The sequence below is a fragment of the Periplaneta americana genome, chromosome 16 (genome assembly GCF_040183065.1).
Source record: "Periplaneta americana isolate PAMFEO1 chromosome 16, P.americana_PAMFEO1_priV1, whole genome shotgun sequence".
NCBI lineage: Eukaryota > Metazoa > Arthropoda > Insecta > Blattodea > Blattidae > Periplaneta > Periplaneta americana.
Genome location: NC_091132.1, coordinates 95,147,813 through 95,174,557, shown reverse-complemented (window position 1 = coordinate 95,174,557; position 26,745 = coordinate 95,147,813). Strand labels below are relative to the sequence as shown.

General features: G+C 37.5%; 1 protein-coding gene and 1 long non-coding RNA gene across 3 annotated transcripts in view; one reads left to right on the top strand and one right to left on the bottom strand.

Annotated features, from left to right (window-relative positions):
- Positions 1 to 26,398, bottom strand: part of LOC138690959 (uncharacterized) — a 1,057,789-nt gene extending 1,031,391 nt beyond the window's left edge. Inside the window, exon 1 of the long non-coding RNA XR_011329721.1 lies at positions 26,190 to 26,398. This is a non-coding gene — a long non-coding RNA (uncharacterized lncRNA). The remainder of the gene's footprint in view (positions 1 to 26,189) is intronic.
- LOC138690956 (aminopeptidase A-like) overlaps positions 1 to 26,745 on the top strand; it is a 211,629-nt gene that overhangs the window by 151,299 nt on the left and 33,585 nt on the right. The window lies entirely within an intron of this gene.

Genomic DNA, 26,745 nt, shown 5'->3' with positions numbered 1-26,745 from the left:
TAACTGTAACGGCACGATTCAAAGGTGCCGTAGCATATTCTCCAGTTTAGCGCACCTCTTCTGTACTATTCAAAATATACAATGCTTATGTCTTGCTTAGCTTAAACCGCATTTGCAAATCTTTTTCGTCCATTGTATTAAAATAATCTCTTTCGGAAATTATCCTCGCCTATCTTGGTAAGAAATAATTTTCAAATACGAAGTCCATCTTTGTCCTCGTCATAATGAAAGTTTTCGTTAATGCAGGATTAATTATTTAGATGACCAAATATTGATTAATTAAGTTATGCAGCTTAATGAGAGCTTAAAGCCTAATTTGTGTTGATGAATAAATTGTCCCTTTAAGTGTCAATTAAAAAGATTTTAAAGTTAAATAAGTTTGGTTAAATCGGTCCCTCGAGTCAAGTGTGTTAAAGAAAGTTGAAGTGTTTTCTTCCATTGGTAACCTAATTTTTTCTGTCCAGATATGGTTAAAATATGGAAAAAGTTCAGGTAAAGTGTTACGAATTTCTTTCAAATTCCCCTTTAGAATTCGAACTAAGAGGAGTTTATTCTTCAAGATTCTGACGAAAGAACGAAAACGAGTAGAGTTCCCTCCGTGGAACTGGTGGAAATCTAAAATCTGAAGTATGGTTTATTTAACAACGCTCGCAGCTGCAGAGGTTATATCAGCGTCGCCAGTGTGCCGGAATTTTGTCCCGCAGCAGTTCTTTTACATGCCAGTAAATCTACTGACATGAGCCTGTCGCATTTAAACACACTTAAATGCCATCGACCTCGGCCGGGATCGAACCCACAACCTCGAGCAGAGACGGCCAGCGCTATACCAACTACGCTACCGAGGTCGACCGGAACTGGTGGATCCCGAGATGCTGATTGCATTATAAAGAGATATATCAGATCCAAACTAAACACTTTGTTTACTGAATGCATTCGTTTGTCGTTCGTTCGCTGTTCGTTCATTACGTGTGTATGCACCTTAACATGTAAACCACGTTTATCTGAAAACACCATTTTATACCGCCCTTATTCGGGTCATTCAATTCATGTATGTATGTATGTATGTATGTATGTATATATATATATGTATATATACATATATATAATAAATAAGTAAATATATGTGTAAATAAGTGAGTAAATAAACAAGTAAATGAGTAAGTAAATAATCAAGTAAGTAAATAAGTAAGCAAATAAGCAAGTAGGGGAGAGTCGGGTAGTATCGGACATCGGGTAATATCGGACAGTGAGTTTCTTTCATCTACCACACGATGATAGTACCTGATTTACATGGTTACGTTTCTGTGATGTCGCATAGAGAAACGTAACCATGTCATTCAGGTACTACCATATGATGGTAGATGAAAGAAACGCACTGTCTGATATTACCCAATGTCCGATACTACCCGACTCTACCCTAAGTAATTAAGTAAATAAGCAAGTAATTAATTAATTAATTTAATGAATGAATGAATGAATGAATACGTAAGTATATAAATAAATAAACAAGTAAATAACTAAAGAAACAAAGAAAAAAGAAAGATAGGAAGAAAAAAGAAATGAAACAAATATTACCTTAAACTCTCCAGCAATATCCTTAATATTTGCACCGTTTTCAAGGCGCTGAATAATGTTTAGTTTCTCATAAATTCTCAGACGTGAATGTGTTTGTGACATGATGCTTTACTGGTATGCGGGGGCTTGGATTCTCGTCACAACAGACCACGCTGTACAGTTTTCTGCTTTGTTTAGACTCAAACGGATTCTACTAAATCGACGGAGCAGTAGACTACACTAAAACTAAGCCTTGATTACGATGATTAGGGAGCGGACGTTCAGCTACGAAGTCGAATGGTTATCGACCATAGGAAATTCGAATTGCCCTTGACCATGGGCAGAACACTGTATGTATGCATGTATGTATGTATGTATGTATGTATGTATGTATGTATGTAATAGGAATGATGATGATAATAATAATCATCATCATCATCATCATCATCAGCATCATCATAATGTAATGCAGGGATATCATTTTATTTTTACTAACATTTCTAATATTAACCTGGCTATATCTTTTGATCAACGATTAAGAACCGGAAACATCGTTTGCTACCGCCTTCCACGAATGGCGTTCGATGATACTGACCTAATATACAAACAAATCACTTTACTAGGTATAGGAGAGAAGAAAAGTAGTTTATCCATTTACGTAAACTAGGAAATATCGCGATTTTGAGTTTAATAATGTTCATTAGGTTTTTGTTTAATCAAAATAGGCCTACAGTACAGTATTAAGAATAGGCTAAGTGTTTTTACTTACGAACTGAGCTATCCATTCGGACGTATTCATTATGCAGTGTATATTATACTGTCTACAGCACATTAGCGTACAATATAATGAATGAAGTTAAATTGAAAAATAATCATAATATGGATATTTAAACACATTTTTGAAAATGGTGACCGTTCATTTCGATACAGGCTTCAGTTCTAATGTGCATATTATCGCACTATAGACTATGGTACGTAATTCCAACTGCCAGTTTCGTCCTTCGTTCTAGTAAGTCATGTTGAAATAATTCTGTACGTACTCCATAAAAGAGTCCTTACGTACTGTAAATTCAATTTTCACTTCTGCCCGATCCGAAAAGATAAAATTACTCAGACATGCTATCTACTGTCCGTCCAAGTGGTTACGTTGCAGCGACGTAGAAAGGGAGGAAATCACGTGAAGGTTAATTACTTAACGAGGCCCTTTTTTCAGTTATTTTAATCAATTGTATGGGTATAATATTACATAGATGTCCAATTCCTATCAGAAATTAATGATTTCAGAAAAGAGCTAAGACAGCCCAGCCACTAGCATTTACAGAGAGGCGAATAGAAGCAGGTGGGGGAAACTGGGATGCGACGTAGGAAAATGGAAAATGATGCAATATTGATAGCTCTTTCATCACTGGGAAACGCGAACATATTTTTGGAACGTACTGTTTATTATGACCGTAAGGCTACTATGACTGTATATGCGGTCTTGGATCTGTGTGGAGGACGGTTGAACTTCACTAGTAGAAGGGGTGGGAGTGAAGTACATTAAAAAATTCAGGTACAATAGAAATTGAAGTAAAAAAAATTGATGTCCCTGTAGTATGAAATAAGAGTAATAATAGTAATAGTACTAATAGTAGTAATAAAATAATAATAATAATAATAATAATAATAATAATAATAATAATAATAATAATTATAATTATAATTATAATGAAATTCATATATTGTATATAGATATCAGAAAATTATGAATAGCTAAGAATCTGAAGTATAAAATAAGCCTACTTGATTTTTTCACATTAAATGAGTGAAAACAAATACTTTACATGTGTTTCAGCACACAATTTTAAAAGTTTTCGAGTATAAAATATATAAAAATGTTTTTGAATACTCAGTTTTACTCCTTTTCTCATTCATGATACATTTAGAGATCAAATTAGCCTATTTAAAATATGTTCCGATTTCACTGAACTAATGTATGCGCTTAAAGTGTTCAGAATCAATCTAATCCGTGCCTAGTTCCTATCTAAGCTAACCAAAATAAAATAGTAAGTAGGAATTGTAATGATTTGCTGTTCCTGAGTTCATGATGGCATAGTGTAGCAATTTAAAATAAAATAAACTGACATGCTTTTGCATTGCCAATTTTACGGCAGCAGAGCTCGTGGTGGCGAAACACTATGTGATACGATCTGACTATTAAATTGCTGCTGTATACAAACTGTATGCATGAACTGCAGGCTTTCAAATGTGGCTTCGAATAAAAGCTTTTTTCCACAGAATGGAAAAAACATGTCAACGCATACAGCCAGAATCACGAACACGAGATTAAAACAGGGCATGCGTACACACGTGGAAAGAAAATAACCGACGTTTCACGTATGAACTTTTTAAATTACTTGTTAAAATCGCCATCACATATTATATAATATTTATTGGTTACTTTACGACGCTTTATCAACTGCTATGGTTATATACAGGATTCACGAGAATTTACCGACACTTACGGAGCTTATTTCCGAAGAGATTCTAAGCAAAAAATGTCATATAAACATTTGTCCTAATCTCAATAGTTTCAGGGTTACAGTAATTTGAAGTTGTTTTAAAATATCGTTTTTTTTTTCCTTTAGTTTTAAGGGTAAAATAATATTACAAATAGAGAATGAACTATTCAGAAGTATCATTTCTTTAATTGGCTAGTGTTCTGAAGCTAAAAATGTGTTGTCAATTGCTTTGTACAGATTTTGTTTTTCAATTTTTAACTCAAAAATGACACCATTCTTACACGCTTATCACAAAAATTGTTACAAATCATACGACTTTAGAAACTCGATTTTTTTTTCAGTTTAATTATGAATCCTTATGTACAGTCTTGAAGAATTTACAAGATTGGTGTGATTTGTAACAAGTATTGTGATAAATGCGTAAGTAAATGTAATTTTGTAGTTAAAAATCGAAAAAAAAATCTGTATGAAGCAACTATGGAATTCACAACACATTTTTAGCTTCAGAATACTAACTAATTAAAGAAATGATACTCGTTAATAGTTCATTCTTTACCTATAATATTCTTTTACCCTTAAAACTCAAGAATAATAGTATTTTACAAACAATTTCAAATTAATGTAAGTCTGAAAATATTGAGATTAGGACAAATGTTCATATATTATGACATTTTTTGCTCAGAATGTCTTCGGAAATAAGGTCCGTAAGAGACGGTAAATCCTCGTGAATCACCCTGTATAGTATCTGAATGAGATGAAGGTGATAATGCCAGCGAAATGACTCCATGTTCCAATGCCGAATTTAACGAATTTTTACGAAATTCTTAATTTGGGCGATATTTTTTCATTTTCTTTATTGTAACAGTAAATTATATCTAGTTTGTCGTGAAAATATTTTGCATGTAGTTAAACCTTTTGATTTTTTCTTATTTATATACATTCAAACTGAAAAAGTATTTTTGCGTGCCAGTTAATAGCTTTCCTATCCCTTGAGAATATTGCTTTTGGTCTGTATGAACATAAAATAAGAATTTTAAGGATACTTCATACAGTGAATGTCAAACAACTCCGCATATTTCAGCACAAAAGAGAGAATTTAACGGTGCCGTACTCCAGGCAATGAATCTTTAAAGAACATTTTCATTCTACTTGATAGGTTTAACAGTTAGTTCCTAAAGTGAAGTTGTGGTGTGAAGATGGGGTGAAAAACCGAAATATGTGCGTCTTTTCGTGTGGTGGAATACCGTAACCATGACTTTTATTTAAGTGCTAATGATATTGTTACAAGAAGTCTTAAAAGAAATCGGAAAATACTGAAACTTTTAGGCTATGTTGTAGTTTGTCCACTTCGCTGATTCGGAGTTAAAAGTTAAAGTACTGTACTCCAACTAGGAGAAAGTATCAGTGGAATGAGACGCAGCGAGGTAATGCTGTGAATGAATGTTGATGTCATAGGATGTCATAAGGTCACACACGTGGGTACACGCATCTCCATTGGCTAACTCCCAAAGCACAAACGATAACACTGATACAAACATATTTATACTACCCTAGTTACAAAATTAGGTCACAGTTAATCTCCTGGTCTTTTAATCCCTCCATACAGGAAACAACATATGCAGGAGAGCGCATGTTTTTTAAACTGACGTTATAACGGTAATATTATCTATCTACTTCGCTCCAATAGATGACTCAATAGTAAGCACATTCCTTTCACGGTTAATCTCCTGGTTGGAGATTATTGTGTTATTTAATTAGCCCTATATTTTTTCAACCAAAATGCCTTTCAACTAAATAATGTATCATATTCTATAATAATCTTACATCAATTCCGATGGATTTTTTTTGGGTTATTTTACGACATTGTATCAACATCTAGGTTATTTAGCGTCTGAATGAAATGAAGATGATAAAGCAGGTGAAATGAATCCGGGGTCCAGCACCGAAAGTTACCCAGCATTTGCTCGTATTGGGTTGAGGGTAAACCCCGGAAAAAAACCTCAACCACGTAACTTGTCCCTACCGGGATTCGAACCCGGGCCACCTGGTTTCGCAGCCAGATGCGCTGACCGTTACTCCACGGTGTCGATTTCCGATGGATAATAATAATAATAATAATAATAATAATAATAATAATAATAATAATAATAATAATAATAGTAATAATAATGTAAATTTTTAAACTAAACAACAATGTAACTTTATTATCTCAACAATAATTCCTTTCTACAATTCACCTTGAACACTCTCGTCAACAATAGGATTTGCACTCAACACAGTATTCCCTATTGCACTCCACTGACGACAATGGCAATTTACTTGGACTATTACGAACAACAATGAACTGTTAATCTTAACTAATATTTACAAAGCACTATTTACAACACAGAACGGTCAGTTCTCAGTTCACAGCTCGTTTGTCTTGGCCAGTTCTTCTAGCTCAGTCACTCACGTTCACAGAATCTCGAACCACAGACCTTCAGAGACGATCCCCTGAACTTCAAACTCAGGTCCTCCAACTGCGGACCACTGCACTCGAATTCCGGGCTTCAGGCTCCACAGTTACGGACACAACTGAAGTCGCGCTCTGGTCTCGAAGCTGGCTTCACTGCTACACAAGACTGGCTTACTGACTGACTGAACTAATCATGAATGAATGAATCTGTCGTTCCTTCGCGTCCGTAATTTATAACCACAGCGACGTAACCGAGAAAGTTCGAATTCGCGATTTTTCCACCTCGACGGACTTCTCGGCCTCTCTAGGCAAGCAGAAGATGCGCGCGCAAACTCCCTCGCCGCGCAGGCCCTTTCCCCTCTCTTCTCTCCGCCGCGCGCCGTCCCTCAGAGCTCCGTGGAGCCCGTGTCGGCTCACGCGCGATCTGCTCTCTTGCGGGACGCTGGTCGTGAGTTCGAATCTCACGTCGCTGTCACATTGCTCCCTCCTTAGGGCTGCTCGTCCCGGGCAGTCCCTTGGTAGGCTGCTAATCGGTCCAGATGCACCACCATCATCTTCCCTCGGAGTTGTCGCTGGATGCGGTACACCACGTCGTTGATCCGGGTCACCACGCGGTATGGTCCATCCCAGGCATGCTGCAGCTTTGGTAATTTTCCTTTGGTCCTGGTAGGTCGATACAGCCACACCAGGTCGCCCTCCTGGAATCCTGCAGAGTTGGCTAATCTGTCGTAGCGCACTTTCATCCTGTCGCTGGCGTTCTTGAGGTGCTCTCTGGCCAGTTGGTGGACTCCATTCAACTTCTCTGTGAGTTCTGCCACATAGTCAGTTACTGGCTGATCGGCCTGGGTGGCGTGCCAAACAGCAGATCACAGGGCAGGCGCAGCTCTCTCCCGAAGACCAGGTTTGCCGGTGTCATCCCTGTTGTATCGTAGACCGAAGCTCTGTAGGCCAAGAGGAACAGTGGAACTATGGCATCCCAGTCTCGCTGATGGTTGGACACCACCTTCCGCAGGTGCTCCTCCACGGTTTTGATGTATCGTTCCACCATGCCGTCGTACTGTGGGTGGAGGAGAGTGGTCCTGGTTTTATGCACTCCCAGACGCTCGAGCAATTCTCCCATCAGGTTGGATTCGAAGTTGCGCCCCTGATCGCTGTGCAATTCCCGGGGCACCCCGAATCGGCAGATGAAGTTGTCAAGCAGCGCGTCGGCCACCGTCGAAGCCTCTTGGTTGGCAATCGCGTACACCTCTAGCCATTTTGTGAAGTAATCCATGGCGACTAGCAGGTAGCGGTTCCCGCGATCCGTGACCGGGAATGGTCCAGCAACGTCGATGGCGATCCTCTCAAAGGGAGCTCCCACGCTGTACTGCTGCATGGCTCCCCTGCTGCGTGTCCTTGGTCCGCGACTGGCTGCACAGGTGTCGCATCTTCGGCACCATTGTTCCATGTCGGTTCTCTGATGTAACCAATAGAACCTCTGCCTTAGCTTGTCCAGCGTCTTGTTGGCTCCCAGGTGGCCTCCAGTCACTCCAGCATGAGTCTCCTCCAGCACTTCCTTCACCTTGCTCCTGGGCAGGACGAGTTGTTCTATGCGGGTCTTTCCATCGGCCGACTCCCAAATCCTCTTCAGGATACCGTCCTTGAAAGTGGAGGATTCCCACTGGGCCCAGTAGCTCTTGTAAGTGGTGCTACGGTTGACGATATCGGCCCATACTGGTCTCTGGCCGGACTCCACATTACGCAATGTTTGGGTCCTCCAGCTGCACCCTCCATATGGCGGCGTTATCCCATCCTGGGCTCGGCTGGGCGGCAATTGCTCGGACTGCGTGGGCGCCATCTCGCTCTTCTACTTTCAGACAGTGTTTGCAGCCGTCCGTGCAGGGGCGTCTTGATAAGGCATCCGCGTTGGAATGTTTCTTCCCTTGGCGGTGTTCGGAGGTGAAGTTGTACTCCTGCAGTCGCTGAACCCAACGGGCGGTCTGCCCCTCCAGATTCTTGAAGCCCAATAGCCAGGTGAGTGCAGAATGGTCTGTCCTCAGATGGAATTCCTGGCCATACAAATATTTGTGGAAATGCTTCAGGGCTTCCACAATGGCCAGAAGTTCTCTACGCGTCACACAGTAGTTTCTCTCACCCTTGGAGTGTTCGGCTGAAGTAGGCAGTCACCCTCTCTTGCCCGTCCTGTTCCTGAGAGAGTACTCCGCCGATGCCTACGTTGCTAGCGTCCGTGTCGAGCGTGAACTTCCTTCCAGGGATGGGATATCCAAGTACAGGAGCAGTGCAGAGCGCCTCTTTCAGCGACTGGAAGGACGACTCCGCCTCGTCCGTCCACTGGAATTGTCGTTTCTCCTCGGTCAGCTGGGTTAGAGGTTTAGCGATGTTGGCGTACCCAGCTACGAACCTTCTGTAATACGTGCAGAGGCCGAGAAAGCGGCGCAACTCCTGCTTGTCCCTCGGTCTCGGCCATCCTCTGACAGCTTGTAGCTTCTCCGGGTCCGTGGCCACTCCGTTGGTCCCTACTACGTGCCCCAGGTAGCTGACCTTCTTCTGGAATAGATGACATTTCTTCGGGTTCAACTTCAGTCTGGCTTGTCGCAGTCTCTCGAACACTTTCCTCAGGTTCAACAGCTGTTCGCCGAAAGGTTTGCCCACCACGATAACGTCATCAAAGTACAGCAAACAGGTGTCGTATGTCAGGCCTCTCATTACGGACTCCATTAGTCTCTGGAATGTAGCTGGAGCGTTGCAGAGGCCGAACGGCATAACGGTGAACTGCCATAGTCCCTGGCCTGTAGAGAATGCCGTTTTCTCCTTGTCCTCAGGATGTAGCGCCACCTGCCAGTGTCCTGACTTGAGATCCAACATCGAGAACCACTTTGCTCCGGCCAGGGTGTCCAAGGTGTCGTCAATTCGTGGAAGGGGAAAGCAGTCCTTCTTGGTGACGTCATTCAGTCTTATGTAGTCCACGCAGAAACGCAGGTCCCCATTCTTCTTCTTCACCAGCACCACAGGTGATGACCAAGGGCTGTCGGATTCCTCGATGACCCGTCTTGCTTTCATGCCCTCCAGTTGGCTGTCAATCTCCCTCTGTTTAGCTAGAGGGACGCGTCGAGGAGGTTGTCTGATTGGGCGAGCATTTCCGGTGTCGATGCGGTGCTGAACTTTCTCCGTTCTCCCGTAGTCATTTTCAGACAGACTGAACACGTCCTGAAATTCTGTCAGTAGATCGTGGACTTGTCTTCTTTCTCTTTTGCTTAAATTCGCCGGCAATTCTCGAGCCAGCTCTTTCAGTGATGGGTCTAGATCTGGACGTGGTCGGTGATAGTCCTCGTTATCTGCCAGAGAAGTCACAGACACCACCGGCTCGACGTTACCTAGTACAGTTCCACTAGGCACCTCCTTGTCCCGATTGGTGACATTCAGGACCCTCACCAGTACCACCTTCTGATTCGGGAGTAGGGATCTGGCAACATAAACCCCATCTATCGGAGTTGTTTGCGAATCGAGGAGCACGTTTCTCTTAGGTTTTCCGTCCAGTCTTGCCGCCACCACCATCTCGCAGCCTGCCGGGATTGTCACATGATTCTCCAAGGTGAGTCTGCTGGCCATGGTTTGGTCTTCGACGTCTCTCAGGAACACTTTATCCTGACCAAAACGGAGTATACGGCGCCGGACGTCCACCGTTGCATCGAAGATCCGCATGGCGTCGAGTCCCAGGATGACGTCTTCAGTGATGTTGGCGACGAACACCCACATCTCCAGTCTACTGGCTGAATAAAACTGACTCCTCTCGAAGGCTGGTTTTCTTTTATTTGCTAGGCAACACTTCGCGAACCTTCGATCTCTGGTCGTTTCCGTCACTCGATGATTCCGCTTCCAGAATAATCTGTCACGCTGCTGCTTTACTTTCCCCCTCTCTACCGCGGAACAGCGTGTCGCAACCTCCTCTCTCTTCTCCACGCCGTGTTGACGTAATACACCCCCTCTGCCCTTCAGCATGCAGATGCTCCCCGTACCAGCGTTTCGTCTGCCGCGCGCCCTGTCGGACGCGTGTTCGAACCCCGTTGCAGCTAGATCGGTCGTAACTCCAGGGGCAGTTATCATTCATGTTTTTTTAATATTGGCACCGGCGGAGATTGTTGGAGACTGATTTGTACTCTTGGCGATGATAAATATATTTATTTTTTTATTTTTTATTTTATTGGGTTATTTTGCGACACTGTATCAACATCTCAGGTTATTTAGCGTCTGAATGAAATGAAGCTGATAATGCCGGTGAAATGAGTCCGGCGTCCAGCACTGAAAGTTACCCAGCATTTGCTAGTATTGGGTTGAGGGGAAACCCTGGAAGAACCTCAACCAGGTAACTTGCCCCAACCGGGATTCGAACCCGGGCCACCTGATTTCGCGGCCAGACGCGCTGACCGTTACTCCACAGGTGTGGACTTGTGAAAAATGTAAATTTTAAGTAATTTGATCTCTAAATTATTATGAATGAAAAAAGGAGTAAAAGTGAGTATTGAAAAATATTATTATATATGTTGTATTTGAAAACTTCTAAAATTGTGTACTGAAACACATGCAAAATGCAATTATTTTGGAATTGGAGTATTAACTGAGTATGAATATTACTTTCCAAATAATTGAATTAAAGGTTCGTTGGTTTCTGGTAAAAGTGCGATATAGCTAATAGACAACATCTGTTGGATTGAGACTGTATGTAACACACATTCATTAAAAACGGAAGAAAAAAAAAAAACTTGCAGCCCTCAAATTAACACTTTCAAATTATTAATGGTGTTGAATTATCCGTCTTTTGAGTTCACTAATGTAATCAGAACACCTGGAATACCGTATAATGTAGGCTACTTGGATTGGATGAAGCATTTCCGGACACATGTTGTAATGAACTATTTTGATTGTCTACGTGTGGGAAATACATACCTGAAATTATGCCCCGTATTTTTGAAACACCCTGTATAACAAATTCTAGTGAACAAAGTCCGAAAAAAACTCATAATATGAAATTCGCTATAAAACGACGCAATAGTAATGATTCGCGAATATGTTCATATTTCGCTATTAGAACTATATTTTGCAATTTGTCGCGATTGTTTTATCCGCATAAACAACATGCGTGATCACTCAATTCGTAAAGATTAGTAAAAATCTATTGTATATTATGTCGTGATTTTCGCGATCTCCATAAATACCTGGCCCTGCGTATGGCTTTTAGAGAACCGGAGGTTCATTGCCGTCCTCACATAAGCCCGCCATCGGTCTCTATCCTGAGCAGTATTTACCATCATTTCTCATCTCCCTCAAATCCATTTGATTATTATCCTCCCATCTACGTCTCGGCCTTCCCAAAGGTCTTTTTCCGTCTGGCCTCCCAGCTAACAGGCTATATGCATTTCTGCATATAGAGAGCTACATGTTCTGCCCATCTCAAACGCCTGGATTTGATGTTCCTAATTATGTCAGGTGAAGAATACAATGCGTTTTGTAACTTTCTCCGTCCTTCTGTAACTTCATCCCTCCTAACCCCAAATATTTTCCTAAGCATTTTATTCTCAAACACTGTAAATCTCTATTCCTCTCTGAAAGTGAGAATCCAAATTTCACAACAATAATAATAATAATAATAATTATTATTATTATTATTATTATTATTATTATTATTATAATAAACCTGTGGATTCTCAAAAGTCTAATTATTCCAATCACAGTTCCCGTGAAAGTCTAAAATATTATTATTATTATTATTATTATTATTATTATTATTATTATTTCTAGAAATATATTTATTCATGAGTTATTACTAAATTTATAAAATTTGTTTAAATTGATTTTCGACTCCAAGTAAATTTGATAAAGAAAATGTGGTGAGTTATTACACGAAGACAGGTATTTTATTGCAACATTATCACGAAAATTTGATACTTATTTTACACCAAAAAAAAAACGAAGTTAAAAAACTGACAAGCAAAATTCTAAGAAAATTATCTATACTGATAACACTACACTAGAGGTTTTGACTTATCTAGAAAAAATAAAAACTCGAGTGAGATTTAATTGGCTATTACCGATTAGAAGAAAGTATAGAAGGATTAAAAGAAGTAAGTACTGTAATACAATAAAATATTAATTGACTTACTAAAATACTGTATGTACTAAACTGTCTTGAAAATGTAGTATTGTACCATCTCATCTTTACAAATATTCCGCTAGATGGCAGTAGTGTGTTACAATCGGCAGTTCTCCTGTTACCAGTTGTGCCAACTGTACAATCTTCATTGAGTTCTATGGGCGATTACTAGTCAAGGAGGCTTTGTTGATTCAGTTTCATTTTTATTAAAACAGTTGTATTCCACGTCAATTATCAATATACTGTATATTAAACAATCTCTGAGCCGTGACTATTCATTAATCTCATACAGCAGAACCTATAACATAACCTAAATAATATAAACAACATAAATGGTAGAAAAGTTTTAATTAAGAATGATGAAATAAACATGAATCATTTTAAAAGGTACAATTTTATTATTGGAATGGAATGAACAAGTGAATCACACTTCCAAAAAAATATTTTCTATTATTCACTCGTTAAAGCTACTGAAGCACTTTCTTCCTGATAAATTAAAATTAATCCTTGTACAAACAATCGTGATGCCACACTTCGACTACTGCGATATTATATTAAGTAACCTACATGCAAATTTGAGCAGCAGGCTACAACGTGTGCATAATGCTTGCGTCCGTTATATTTGTAATATTCGTAAGTATGATCATGTTTCCCCGTCTTTCCAAATTCTGTCTTGACTAAGGCTAAGCGATCGACGAGCCCTGCATTCTCTTGTTCTCTTATTTCAAATTCTGCGCACAGCTACCCCAATCTATTTGGCTTCTCGTTTTCAAAATTTATCCGCATATCATCAGCTAAGTACAAGATCTCATCATAACAATTTACTCATTATACCCTACCACCAGACATCTTTATATTCTTCATCTTATACAGTTTCAGTTGCTAGAAATTGGAACTCGCTACCGAGTGATGTAAGGGGTTGTTGGACAATAACTGTATTTAGGTCAAAATTACATAAATTCTTACTTAACAAATTAATTGCTGATTAATATTTATTACATATAATGAAACTAACATCTGTCCATATTTATTATTATCATTAATTTCTCTAAATAGATTTACAAAACCTCTAATGGCAATTACATTAATATTCTCATTATAGAAATATATATATATATATATATATATATATATATATATATATTGTTTTTCTCCCTGTAACATAGCCTAGTTCTAGTAAGCTTATATTATATTAATTTTCGTTATTTTACTAGCTATCTCAAATCTCAAATTAATTATAATTGATTGAATTAAATTAGCTCATAGATTAAGTTACTACTTTACCTTATAGGTTTATCTAAATTTAAATAAATATGTAGTCTACTAGTCGTTAACACTTATCTGAAGAATATTGCTGGAGAACCTTTTAAGTGTAGTGTAAATATTCGTAATTTAAATATGTATTGTATTGATTAAGGCTGGTTGAGTGGAAGAGAAGGCTTTATGGCCTTAACTCTGCCAGCGAAAATAAATCATTATTATCATTAATGCTGGTGAACAAAAAAAAAAACAAATGCTAAGGAGGTGATAAAAATTGTAGGATGAGCAGCCATGATTGGTTGAAACACTTCGTTCCGTACCCTTTTATTGGTCAAAAGTAGTATGATGTAGTAAAAGTGTAATAGTCAATAAAAATACGGTTCTGGTCATAGATTACATTACATTTACCTTGCGCTTATGGAAACCTCGGAAAAACCCAACAAAGTAATAAGTGTAATCGGGAATGGAACCCACGCCGGAGCAAACGTGCTGCCGCTGAACTACCCCGGATAAACAGCTTGAGAAACACTACGAAACAAGTCTTCCGTTGTGTCTTCTCATTCAAAATGGAGTCTTATTGGTTACTGTTATTACGGTTTATCGCGCTAGAGAAACACAACAGCTATGTTTCTGCATCAGGCTGGGTGGTCGGGGTGGGATATTACAAAGTTTTGTCTGCACTCTGCGGTGTCGTGTCAGTACGACGCAACGGGATGCAGAGGGCGCCTTGTTTACTTGCGGTGATCCGGCGCGCCGCATAAAGAAAGACGAGACAGAACAAAGTTTACTCTTCCAACTAAGTTCTCCGCCGCTCTACGCCAGGGATAGAGAAACTGTCTTCCTGTCTTCTGGAGGCACAGCAGTGAATCACTAAAACGTTGTAAACTCCATCGTAGCGTAAATTGCAGTCTTCTACCGGGCGATCGAAGTTCGATTTTTCCCAGATTCTGCGGGATTTGTCTTAATAAAAATGATTGTGAACGAATTTTATGGAAGTATTTTCTTTACTCCAGGGCTGGGCACATTAAGTGATTCTGAGAAATGAGAGCTGTGTGCTTTAAAGAGCGATTCTTCCGAGCGCTGTGACGTATGCATACTGTACGTCATTCAGTGTTGGTGCAGTGGTGACTCTGCAATATGATAGCGAACTTTGAAGACGGAGCTTCCGTTCATACATTTAAGTGGCCCGCTACTCCCAATGCTTTTAATGTATCATGGGAGGAGTGGTTCTTTTTCGTAGAGAGCAGTGGATTAGCAAAGTGTTTAATTTGTCATAAAACATTCCAACTGATTAAGAAGTTCAATATCCAACAACATGCTACTGAATATGACAAATATGTTGGTAATGAACGCCATGAATTAATACAACAAGTTAAAGAAAATGTTTCTCAGGTATAGTACATTAGAGTATCTGTTTGATATTATATTGCATTATAAGTTATTATACATTTAGTAATATATAATTTTATATTATATAAGTATTATGTTATATCATAGTATAGTATATTACAGTTTATGATATATCATGTCATATCATATCCTATATTATTTGTATGAATTCTATAATACTAATTTTCCCCAGAAGGAGTTTCCAAGACTTCACAGGCTAAGCATGTTTGGATCCACTTACACATGAGAGCAGTTTTTTCTGTCTTGAAAATGTGTAAAATCCGCCTGAGAAGCTGTATGTGAGACGGAAACTTTAATTATATTTTGAGACTGAACATGGTTCATTCATGCGTTCCGAACATTGAACGTCTTGTGCAAATGAAACGACCTCATAAGTCTCGGAAAACAACCACGTAGTTATTTTGGTTAATGAACTTCAAATGGTTTTGTTCAATACAATTTATGTATTTATGTATTTATTTATTTATTTATTTATTTATTTATTTATTTATTTATTTATTTATTTATTTATTTATTTATTCACTTGTTTGCTTGCTTGCTTGCTTGTTTACTTAGTTATTTGCTTGCTTGCTCCCTTGCTGACTCGCTCGCTCGCTTATTCGTTCGTTCGTTTGTTTGTTACAGAAGTACGATTTTGTTACAATAGTTTATTCATATAAAAGAAAAGTCTAAAAGAGTGTTTATTATTAATTTCCTTCTTTTGTTTCTAATTGCAATCCTTTGTTACATATGTTTATATTATTAATACTCTACCATTATGTCTGATTGTAATCCTTTATGTTTATATTATTAATAGCCTACCATTATGTAATTGTTAAAGCACTGTGCGTATGGGTTATGTAAATAAGCCTAATGATTTGTGTGTGTGCATAGAGCGAAGTTTATTTCATTAAATTAATAAGAGTGTTATAAAGTCTGTATTGTACAATGGATTGATGTAATATCCTTATAAACTATTATGTACTGACAGACTAAATGACTACAACAACCGTGGCTCTTGTTATACTTGTATTAACGCAGGGAAGGTAGCTGTAATGTGAGTCCGCCACTGCGTGAGCGTTCTGCTCTAGCTTGCCTTGCGGAGCGAGAGGAGCTCTGGCCGGCTAAATGGAGCCGCTCTCATGCCCGGCCTTGCTTTACTCTGATAATGCCATGCGAATGTTTTTCAGTCAATGAACGAGCTTGTTGGCGCTAGACTGATCAATGAAAATCGAATTACACTGCATTTCATTTCTTGTTACGTCGCGCGTAGAAATGATAACCAAGTTAGCAAGCGTTCCGGTATTACGTCATAGCAAATACGTCATTGCCTTTATCAGGACGCGTGCCACAATAAGGCAATTACGCACGATTTTCGATGTAGTAACGACCTGTTTATAATGCTAGGATGGCATAAACTAGTGGTACTCACTAGAAGTTACAAGAAAACCGATTATAAGAAACAGTATCTGTCGGAGAGCCGCACCAAATTTCACAGTACTTAAACTTGGTAACACGCAGCCTTATTACATTTATGGATAAACACATTCGTTACTGATTACTGTCATTGATTTTATATTAATAGTTGTTTTATATTATTATTATTATTATTATTATTATTATTATTATTACTATTACTATTATCATAATTATTATTATTATTATTATTATTATTATTATTATTATTATTATATTATTAGACTATCATTATTATTATCATCATCATCATCATTATTACATAATTTTAAGGTAACTTACAGTTATGTAGTTGGTTGATTTGTGACATATCCTCAGCAAGTTTTCCAAGTTCACATTGGTGAGACGAGATTTATGTTTACCCTTTATGAACTTTATCTTGCTGAAAGATAAAAAATAGTATACGTTGATCCAAAAAGGCACAAAATTTTATATGCACACGACACCAAGTTTTCGAACTGTTTTTCTGGAACTACATTCCGAAACTCTAAAACTGAAACTGAATACTTTCTAGTTCTGAATCCTGCTGGAGATGAAGTTCAAAAGAATAATAACGGTACCGTAACCAACAATACGATTCGATTCTGTTTACTTGTTAGAGGTAACCTGTCAGCTGTAATTTTCGAACCGTGCCCAATGCTACCGAGCGAACAGAGAGAAAAGATTTACGTTATTTTAGCAAGGTTGAATTAAATAGCTGATGATATAGATGATACAATAGTACGGAGGTGACAATAAGCAAGGGTGTCTAACCCAATGAACCAAATACTGTATAAATTGTTAAAGAAAGGGTTAAGAATGGAATCAAAATACTCCATTTGTTAAGTGCGAAAATAATGAACACGTACAGCTCAATTCAACGTTATTGGCCCCTGTACTTGGTTGTTTGGCTAGTGAGCGAGCTGTGTGTTGCGTCATAAGAAAGAAATTTAATCACAAACATGCATAGGAGGAGAAGAGGGAAGAGGAAGAATGAAAATCATAACTATGCTCATGGCTGAGGAACACTCATGTCAAGAAAATATAAGTCATCATGACATTGTTTAGTCAACAGACGTGGTTAGTAACGAGACGTGTGGAAAAATATTGTTTTAAGACGGAGTGTACCGCGACATGATAAGAGGAAGTGTTATGACTGCGCGGCCTGACCTGTGTGACCCAGCCCTCCAGTAGTGATGAGTAACTCGCTCTTAGTCTATCTAATTACTTTTTGCAGGGGTCAAAATCTGTGAATCAAGCTGTACCTGAAATTTGCATAGTTAAATATGGATGTAATGCAAAAAATGTACTTGATAGTAAGGTTCAGTGATAAATTATAATTAGGAAACACTATCTTGGATAATTTTGTAGACTAATAGCGGTCATGATGAATTGTATAACTTATGGCCTTTTTATGTCAGATTTTGATTGTTCTCTCGGATATGGCCTCATCATTGATGTTGTTAGTTTAAATGCCTCATCACCAAGAATGACATGTGGCAGAACTGTACCTGTACCTGGTAATGGTATTGGTTCAGGGAATTTAATTGTTTCGTTATGTATTGATTTCCCTAAATTTGATTCGTTAAATATACAGTACCTGAATCTCCTTCCTTTCCATATGACCCAACATCTACAGCCAAGAATCTACACTTTGCATCTACCAGAGCAAGTAAGACGATCGAGAAATAATCTTTATAATTATTGAAGTAGAGAGATACAAAATTATCAGGCCTCAAAATTCGTGTTTGTTTCCCATCTATTGAAGCACAGGCATTAGGAAAATTCCAGATTTCAAGAAAATCTTTCGCCGAATTTTTCAGACTTCTTTGTTCGGGAACAGTATTATAGCAAGATCTATCATCTTAGAACATATTGCTTTCAAAGTGTCTCTAATTATTTTACTGGAATGCTAAGGATCTGTAACTTTCCCCAGTTGCCAAGAATCTGAAAATGTAAATAGGCCTAATTAGACTAATATCAGAATATAATAAAAATTAAACAATCAGTTTCAGAATGGAAAGGAAGATGGAGAACAATCAGAGATTCATGCAGAGAAAATAAAAATAAAATGAGGATGGCTAGCACATCTGGGTCAGTAGCGTTCACAAAATCCAAATATAACAATGAAAACTTAAGGTTCTTAGAGGGTTGTTTCAAGGAAAGGCCGTAAGTACATTATGCGATACCGGTACTTATTATCTCTTTATTTTTAACAGCAATTGATGCTTATAATTACTATATTTTATAATTTAAACTCAATTACAATTTCTGGCTGCAATGAAGTTTTCATTTTTATTTCACAGCTCACATCAGAGCTATAAGGCTATTACGTAGGTACTAAAGTAGATTGTTTTATGTAGCTTCCCGGGATCGAGTTCATTTCTAGAATTAGAAGATGCGAGCCAACCAAGCAATAGCACCATCATAAATATTGAATTACAAATACCGGTATTTGAATTTGTGAAAAATGTCACAGGGAATGAAGAATTGGGATAGAGATACAAGACATTAACGATAAAGATGAAGGCGAAGAAGGGGGAAAACCAACTGATAATGAACAGAACCAAGGACCGTCATGTAAAAAAACAGAAATATTTCAAAGAAAAAATGTTCCTAGATATTAAAAAAAGTCGTGAAGAGAGAAATGTTTTTATAAAAGAACTTCTTGGAAGTAGGATGAAAGAGAAAATGATCCTATTTATTGTTTTCTAAAAAGCATGTGTGAGACAATAAAGACATTTCCGCCACATCTAATTGCCGAAACAAGACTAAAAATTTGTGTACTAGTCACACAGATGGAGCTACGCTCATTAAGAGAAAAAATGTTACGAGTTTAGTAAGCGAGGAAAATATTAATAATTGTTAATATGTTATGCATACAGGATTTGTGTTAGTGATTATTTGTTATTTTCGCTTACCTTAGAGTTAGGCACAGCTTTTCTGAGCAGATATAGGTTTTGGCACTCGATTGCTTCTAGGAGTGGTTATGTCATCTATTATAAATGCTAGAATTGTCATAAATAAATGTCATGAAACTCTAAAATACTGTATTCCTTGAATTTTGTTTCGTTATCAATAAGATGTTTCTTAATCAAGACATTGAAGGTGCCTTCTTTCCTTTTTTTAAATAGTTCATTAGAGCAGTCCCTAACTGCACTTATTATTAGAACTTATTTCATATCTGCCTCATGTTCAAACAAATAAGTGCAGGATCTATGTCGTCAGCCATCTCGATTTACAACGACGCAATGACACACTGTTACAAAAACCAGACCGCGCTAAATACCGCAAGCGTCAACAGAATTTCACGCACAGTGCATAGGACCCGTGGCTATTGGAAACCACCGCTTAATGGAATGAAGCTCTGACGGAATGATGATGTTCTCGTGCAGATGTATGAAATTTCTTCGGACTTTTTAATTAAACTTAGGTACTGTAAATATTCCATTTGCACAAAAATAAACAATTATTTTCCTTTTTATTATACTTATAGTACGCGAAAAGCCTTAAAAATGATATCTGAAATATGAAGTACCGGTATTGTCTCGGGATAATTACTAACATGTGTACGCTTAGAAAAAGGTTTCGCTTTGTACGGTGCCTTCGAAATGTGACACGTGCAAGCAACAGTCATGGTGTTTGAGCACGTCAGCGTTCGGCAATAAAATCTCGCGGCATACATTACAATAGATGTCATTTATTGGCTTACTCTATAAGAAGTGCTGGAACTGTCGATCATCCGTCCTAATACAATACACATTTTACGTCGTTTGAAACGATGTCTAGACAGACGCTGGATTTCGTCTCTATCGATATAATTGAACCCTAGGAACATGGTCGTTTTCATTCAATTTATGAACGACTATTGTCTTATAGTTATAAACCTATAAGCTTTAGTTCAACAATTTATCGCTTTCCAAGTTGATGCCTTGGATACATCTCTCTGTAGAGTAAACTGCCTTAACGATTTCGTGAGAAACTGTTCTAGCCTATAGTTTATATCAGGACCGGCAAGCAATACTCCCCGCTTTGGCAATACAGAACTGGAGCGATCTGCAGTACTGTGAGGTAACGTCACTAGGGCTGTACATTAGCTGCGCGGCGGCGGAAGGTCATGCTTATTTCTTATCAGTACGTACCACTGCTTGTGTGATTGCAAATAAATTGTAACTAATAAAATAAGCAGTAGACTAACTAGAGAAACAAACTAAATTAACAGTAACTAACCATGGTTATTCTATTCTACTCGTATTAAATTGTAATACTATTTGCTATGCTTGAGTAGTAGTAGTAGTAGTAGTAGTAGTAGTAGTAGTAGTAGTAGTAGTAGTAGTAGGGTCTAGTAGTAGTATTAGTAGTCAAATCACAGCTTTTACTTTAAATTTCTTGTCAAAAAAATAACATTATCTCAGTTTGTAAATGTAAAACTTTATAAACAACATAAGCGTATCTAGCAAACAAGTACATTATAGTGAAAATAATTAACGTAGCAGAAACGAATATACAGGGACATCATTTTATTTTTACTAACATTTCTAATATTAACCTAGCTATACCTTTGCATCAACGATTAAGAACCGGAAACACCGTTTACTACCTCCTTCCACGACTGGAGTTCGATGATACTGGCATAATATACAAAGAAATCACTTTACTAGGTATAGGAGGGAAGAAAAGTAGTTCATCCATTTAAGTAAACTAGGAAATATCGCGATTTTGAGTTTGATAATTTTCATTAGGTTTTTGTTTAATCAAAATACAGTACAGTGTTAACAATGAGTGTTTTTACTCACGAACTGAGCTTTCCATGCGGACGTATTCATTATGCAGTGTATATTATACTGTTTACAACACAGCGTACACTATAGAGAATGAAGTTAAATTGAAAAATAATCATAATATGGATATTTAAACACATTTTTCAAAATGGTGACCGTTCATTTCGATACAGGCTTCACTTCTAATATGCATATTATCACACTATAGACTATTGTACGTAATTCCAATTCCAGGTTCGTACTTCGTATCAGTAACTCATGTTGTAATAATTCTGTACCTACTCTATAAAAGAGACCTTACGTACTGTAAATTCAATCTTCACTTCTGCCCGATCCGAAAAGATAAAATTACTCAGACATGCTATCTACTGTCCGTCCTAGTGGTACACGTCGCAGCGTCGTAGAAAGGGAGGAAATCACGTGACAGTTAATTACTTAACGAGGCCCTTTTCTTTAAGTTATTTTAAACAATTGTATGGGTATAATATTACGTAGACGTCCAATCCCTCACAGACATTAATGTTCCCAGAAAAGAGCTAAGACAGCCCAGCCACTAGCATTTACAGAGAGGCGAATAGAAGCAGGTGGGGGAAACCGGGATGCGACGTAGGCAAATAGAAAATGATGCAATATTGAAAGCTCTTTCGTCACTGGAGAACGCGAACATATTTTTTGAACGTACTATTTACTATGACCGTAAGGCTACTATGACTGTATATGTGGTCTTGGATCTGTGTGGAGGACGGTTGAACTTCATTAGTAGAAGGGGTGGGAATGAAGTACATTCAAAAACTCAGGCGCAATAAAAATTGAAGTAAAAATAAAATGATGTCCCTGTATAAAGTTCATACACGCCAACATTGAAAATCAGAATACAAAATAATAAATATATCTTATTGCAAAAAAAAAAAAAAAAAACCCGATTTACAACGATCTTAGATTTGTTTCCCCCTCCCCCTATCTCTCTCTTTTAATAATATTTTCAATGGATGGTGTAATGGACTTTGATACATAAAGCCTCTATACAGCTCTTAACATACGAAGTGCAATCCGTCACACTTGCTCTTAATTCGTCTTCATTCTTTTCGTTCTCAAAAATATTCTTCAGGATCGAACTTTAAATTGTTAAAGACATTAAATACTAATTTAAATAATACCACTTACTCTTAATGTATGTCCTCACTTAGTACAGTGAGTAAATTCATCTTTTTGTCACTAACGAGGTATTTATATTTTTCAGCATGGAACAAATCATATTGCCGCTTTAATTAATGATATTTTCTGCACGTCACATGTTTTCACAAATAAGATACTGTTCATCTCCCTCCTTTGATTCTTTAAAAAAAGAATAACAATTTTCAGTCACTGTTAAACTCAGTTCCAGGTTTCTGCTTCGTGACATCCGTGGAGATACACGTAATACATAGTACATGATCTGTACGAAACGAACTGCCTATTTTCCCCTTCACCACTACCATAGGCCAATTCACAAGGAGATAGTTTACAGGAGTCGAGTGCTTGAAGCAACTCGACTTTCCTTCGACTTTCCCCGTGTGATATGGTCGAGACAGTCAAGTTGTGACTTGGCGGTCAAGCAGAATTTGAGTCGACTCGTCAACTTTTGTGTCCACTTTCCCGTCACGTGATCAACTTGACTCCACCACTTTCCTCGTGTGAATGCTAACTTGTTGCAACTTGCAAGCAGATATTGTGGATAGCGTGCGTGTATGGTTTGTTTAAATTAATAGCTAATTAATTTAGGTATCGAATTTGAGATTAATTTAACTTTCACACCCCAGATTTTAACAATTACTAATTCTACTTACAAATCACTTGGTTTGTAATTCGAAATTATCCAAGCAACCACCTGTTTTCAGGTTAGGCCTACACCTGGTTAGAAGCAAGTGGAATATGCTACTGTAATTATCTGGAATCCTCGTTGCAAAAACAACGTTCATTCTATCAAGTTGATACAGAATAGGTTCCTATATTATAAGATATTCAAAATACCTTGTCAATTCCAGATCCCAACTAGTTTATTGAAATGAATTTTTGGTTTCCATACGCTCAATGACACAAGAACGACTTACTCGATTATATTTCTCAGAAAATATGAACAAAAATAATACTGATTCCGTTGAAATACTAAAACTAATTCCATTTTATATCCCTCCAAATATATACAGAAGAAATTTGGTATTTAATATCTCCAGATCGAGACAAATATCAAAACTTTTACCTTGTTTTGGCCCTACAATTTGTTACCGGTATCGATTTATTAAATTTATGATTTTTTAATCATAATAAGCAACATCTCTTTCATGTTTTCATTTCTTTTATTTCTATTGCTAATGAGATGCACATATTAGTACCTATTTTATAACTGCGTCAATGTGAATCATTATCAATAATTATAAATTAAATTTATGTGAAGAGGGTGCTTTGATGGGAATCTATTTTTTTAGCCTGTGTACCTACTTTCCTGTAAGTCATAATAAATAAATATCAATAAATATATAGATCCTATTTTTAGAAGTGCACGAGATGTACGAACTTCGTGGAATATACGGCACTAGAAAACTTCAATAATAATAAAAGTTAAAATTAAAGAAGAGGCAATTATTTGAGAAACTTGTTACGAAACTTAAGGAACAAGATGTCCAAAACATTAATGTAGAAGTGGTTCGCAAAAAAGGTAAAAAAAAAAAACTTAAAACAGTGTACCGGTACCTTTAACCATACAACATCAGCGCGCGTTTTTTTACGTGTGGAACATGGTTTCAAGTTTAGTGTCTCCGTGTGATCACAAATATGGCGTCAAGTTTAGAGGCTTCAAGCACTTGACTCCTATAAACTATCCTCGTTTGAATCGGCATTAAAACGCTCATACGAGAAGCCAATTGCCAGCCCTGGTTTTTTTCCCCCCATAACAACGCGATTTAAGCACCATTTTATATAAAAAAAACCAGCCGGTTTTTCTCACGTTTTCCACTGAATTCTGGATTGTTGAATCAGAGGTTGTTGAACGTCGGGATATTTTCGTAGAACTATAGCACTATACTTTTTCTGGAATTTCTTAATTACGTATAATAAATGGCGATTGGGTTTTCTAATGTGCACTGCATTGCACGAATTAAACCTGTATATATACTAATGCTATAACTTTGACGTGCCTCAAGCCTACGTTATCTATCCAATACTACGCAACACAAAATTTTCTCTCGCTCGTTACAGGGAAAGTGTTGGTTGTAGCCTACATATTATTTTCTCGGTTGATGCAATCGATGTGTAGTGGTAAAGTTACAACAAAGACGACACAATTTTGTTTTGTTTCACTTGTTTCTGTGAGATGTAAACATATAATGATAAACACGTGGTTTCAGTTTGCAACCACAAATACTTTCAACATAAAATAGTTTGATACTTACCTATATTCTTGTAGCCCCCATCTATTTGTTAAAAATTTAACACTCGATGGTCCAGGGCGCAATTATAGTCATTTAAACTGACCATTTCCCTAGTAATTCGTCCTGGATCTCTCGCATGATACGTTGGTAATTAGTAACAAGTGGGAGAGGAGGGGTCTACAACAATGCATTAGAATATACAGATAAAATCAACGATTTTTACGTTGAAAGTAATTGAATCGCCCCATGCAGAAAGGGCTAAAGGGCTTCAGTCCATTAGACCTGGTTTTGAGAAAACTAAGGAAAACAGTCTGTACTTTGTATTCCTTTCTGCATATAACTCTCAGCCTGACGCTTCAGTTTCTGTCTTTCCAAGCATTGGACTGAATTCCTTTCTGCACAGGCTGATGGAACCATCCATAAAGATATGATTTCCATCGATATCTCGTTTTTTTTTTCAAAATATGTGACTGAAGCCCTTTCTGCATGGAGCGAATTATTGTGGCTGCAAACTAAAACCGTGTATTAATCTCTGTATACTGTACATCTCACAGACACCAGTGAAGGAAAAGAAAATTGTGCCTTCTTTGGTGCAGCTTTTCTGCAAAACTATCCTTAGCTATTCTGTGGAAAGTATTGGGCGTCGGAAAATAAAACCACGTGCTTAGTACTCTATGCAATTCGTGATACGTAGTTGTTAAAATGATGTGCCTCTTTTAGTCTAGTTCTTCTGTAGGGTTAACTAAATAAATAACCAGGCAAGTAATGACCGACCGAGTGGTAATGTCGCAGGATCGGCGAAACGGGAGAAATCACGTGACAGTTACTTACTTTACGGAGCTCGTTTGTTTAAATTATTTTAAACAATTATATAATATTATGTAGACTTCCAATTCCGAACAACATACTGTATGTATATTTTCAGGCAAGAGCCTAACAACCCAACCACTAGCCTTTACAGAGAGACCAGCAGAAACGGGTGGGGGAAATTGAGATGCAACACTTGGTCGGACAGAAAATAACTAATTAAATAAGTTAGTAAATAACTAAGTAAAGAAATCAGTAAATAACTAAATAAGTAATAAAATAAAAATATATTCATAATGGAAATCGCCTTTAAATAGAAGATAGGGACAAAAATCAAATGACTAACCATCAATATTCATAACCTTCCAAAAAATTCAGTTTAGTAACATCCGTATGTTAGAAAATATTAAAGAAAAAGAAAATGGAACTCACCATTGCGTTGTTTACTCCGTGTTGTACTGAATATATCTCTCGAAGACACTAAAGTAAGAAACAAACGGCTGTACTACTTCACGATATAAAAAAACAAGACCTGTTAGATTTATTTCTTCCCCGATATCGGAGCGATAACTCCTCCGAGAACGAACAAGAACACCCACCCTCCACGCACCCCCGTAACCAACTACGGAAAGAGACAACACGAAAACAACACATGCGTCATGAATCGCATGCAAAGACGTTGCGAGGAAATATATTTCTTTCGTCAAACTGCAATGAACATTTAACAAAATGTTTGGAACTGTGCACAATAATTTTATGAAATAGATATGTGCACTTACAGTATATAATCTGAAGGTATTTGATTATGAAGTATTATATTAGATGAAGATTAAGACTAGCAAAATCGTTCAGCGTCTGCTATGTGCCAGAATAATTTATAATTGAAGGGTTTGGTTAATTATTTACTGTAAATAAATAAGTAGATAAATAAATAAATAATAATCATCATTATAAGCATGTAGGCCTATACAATGTAAATTAGTGTCCT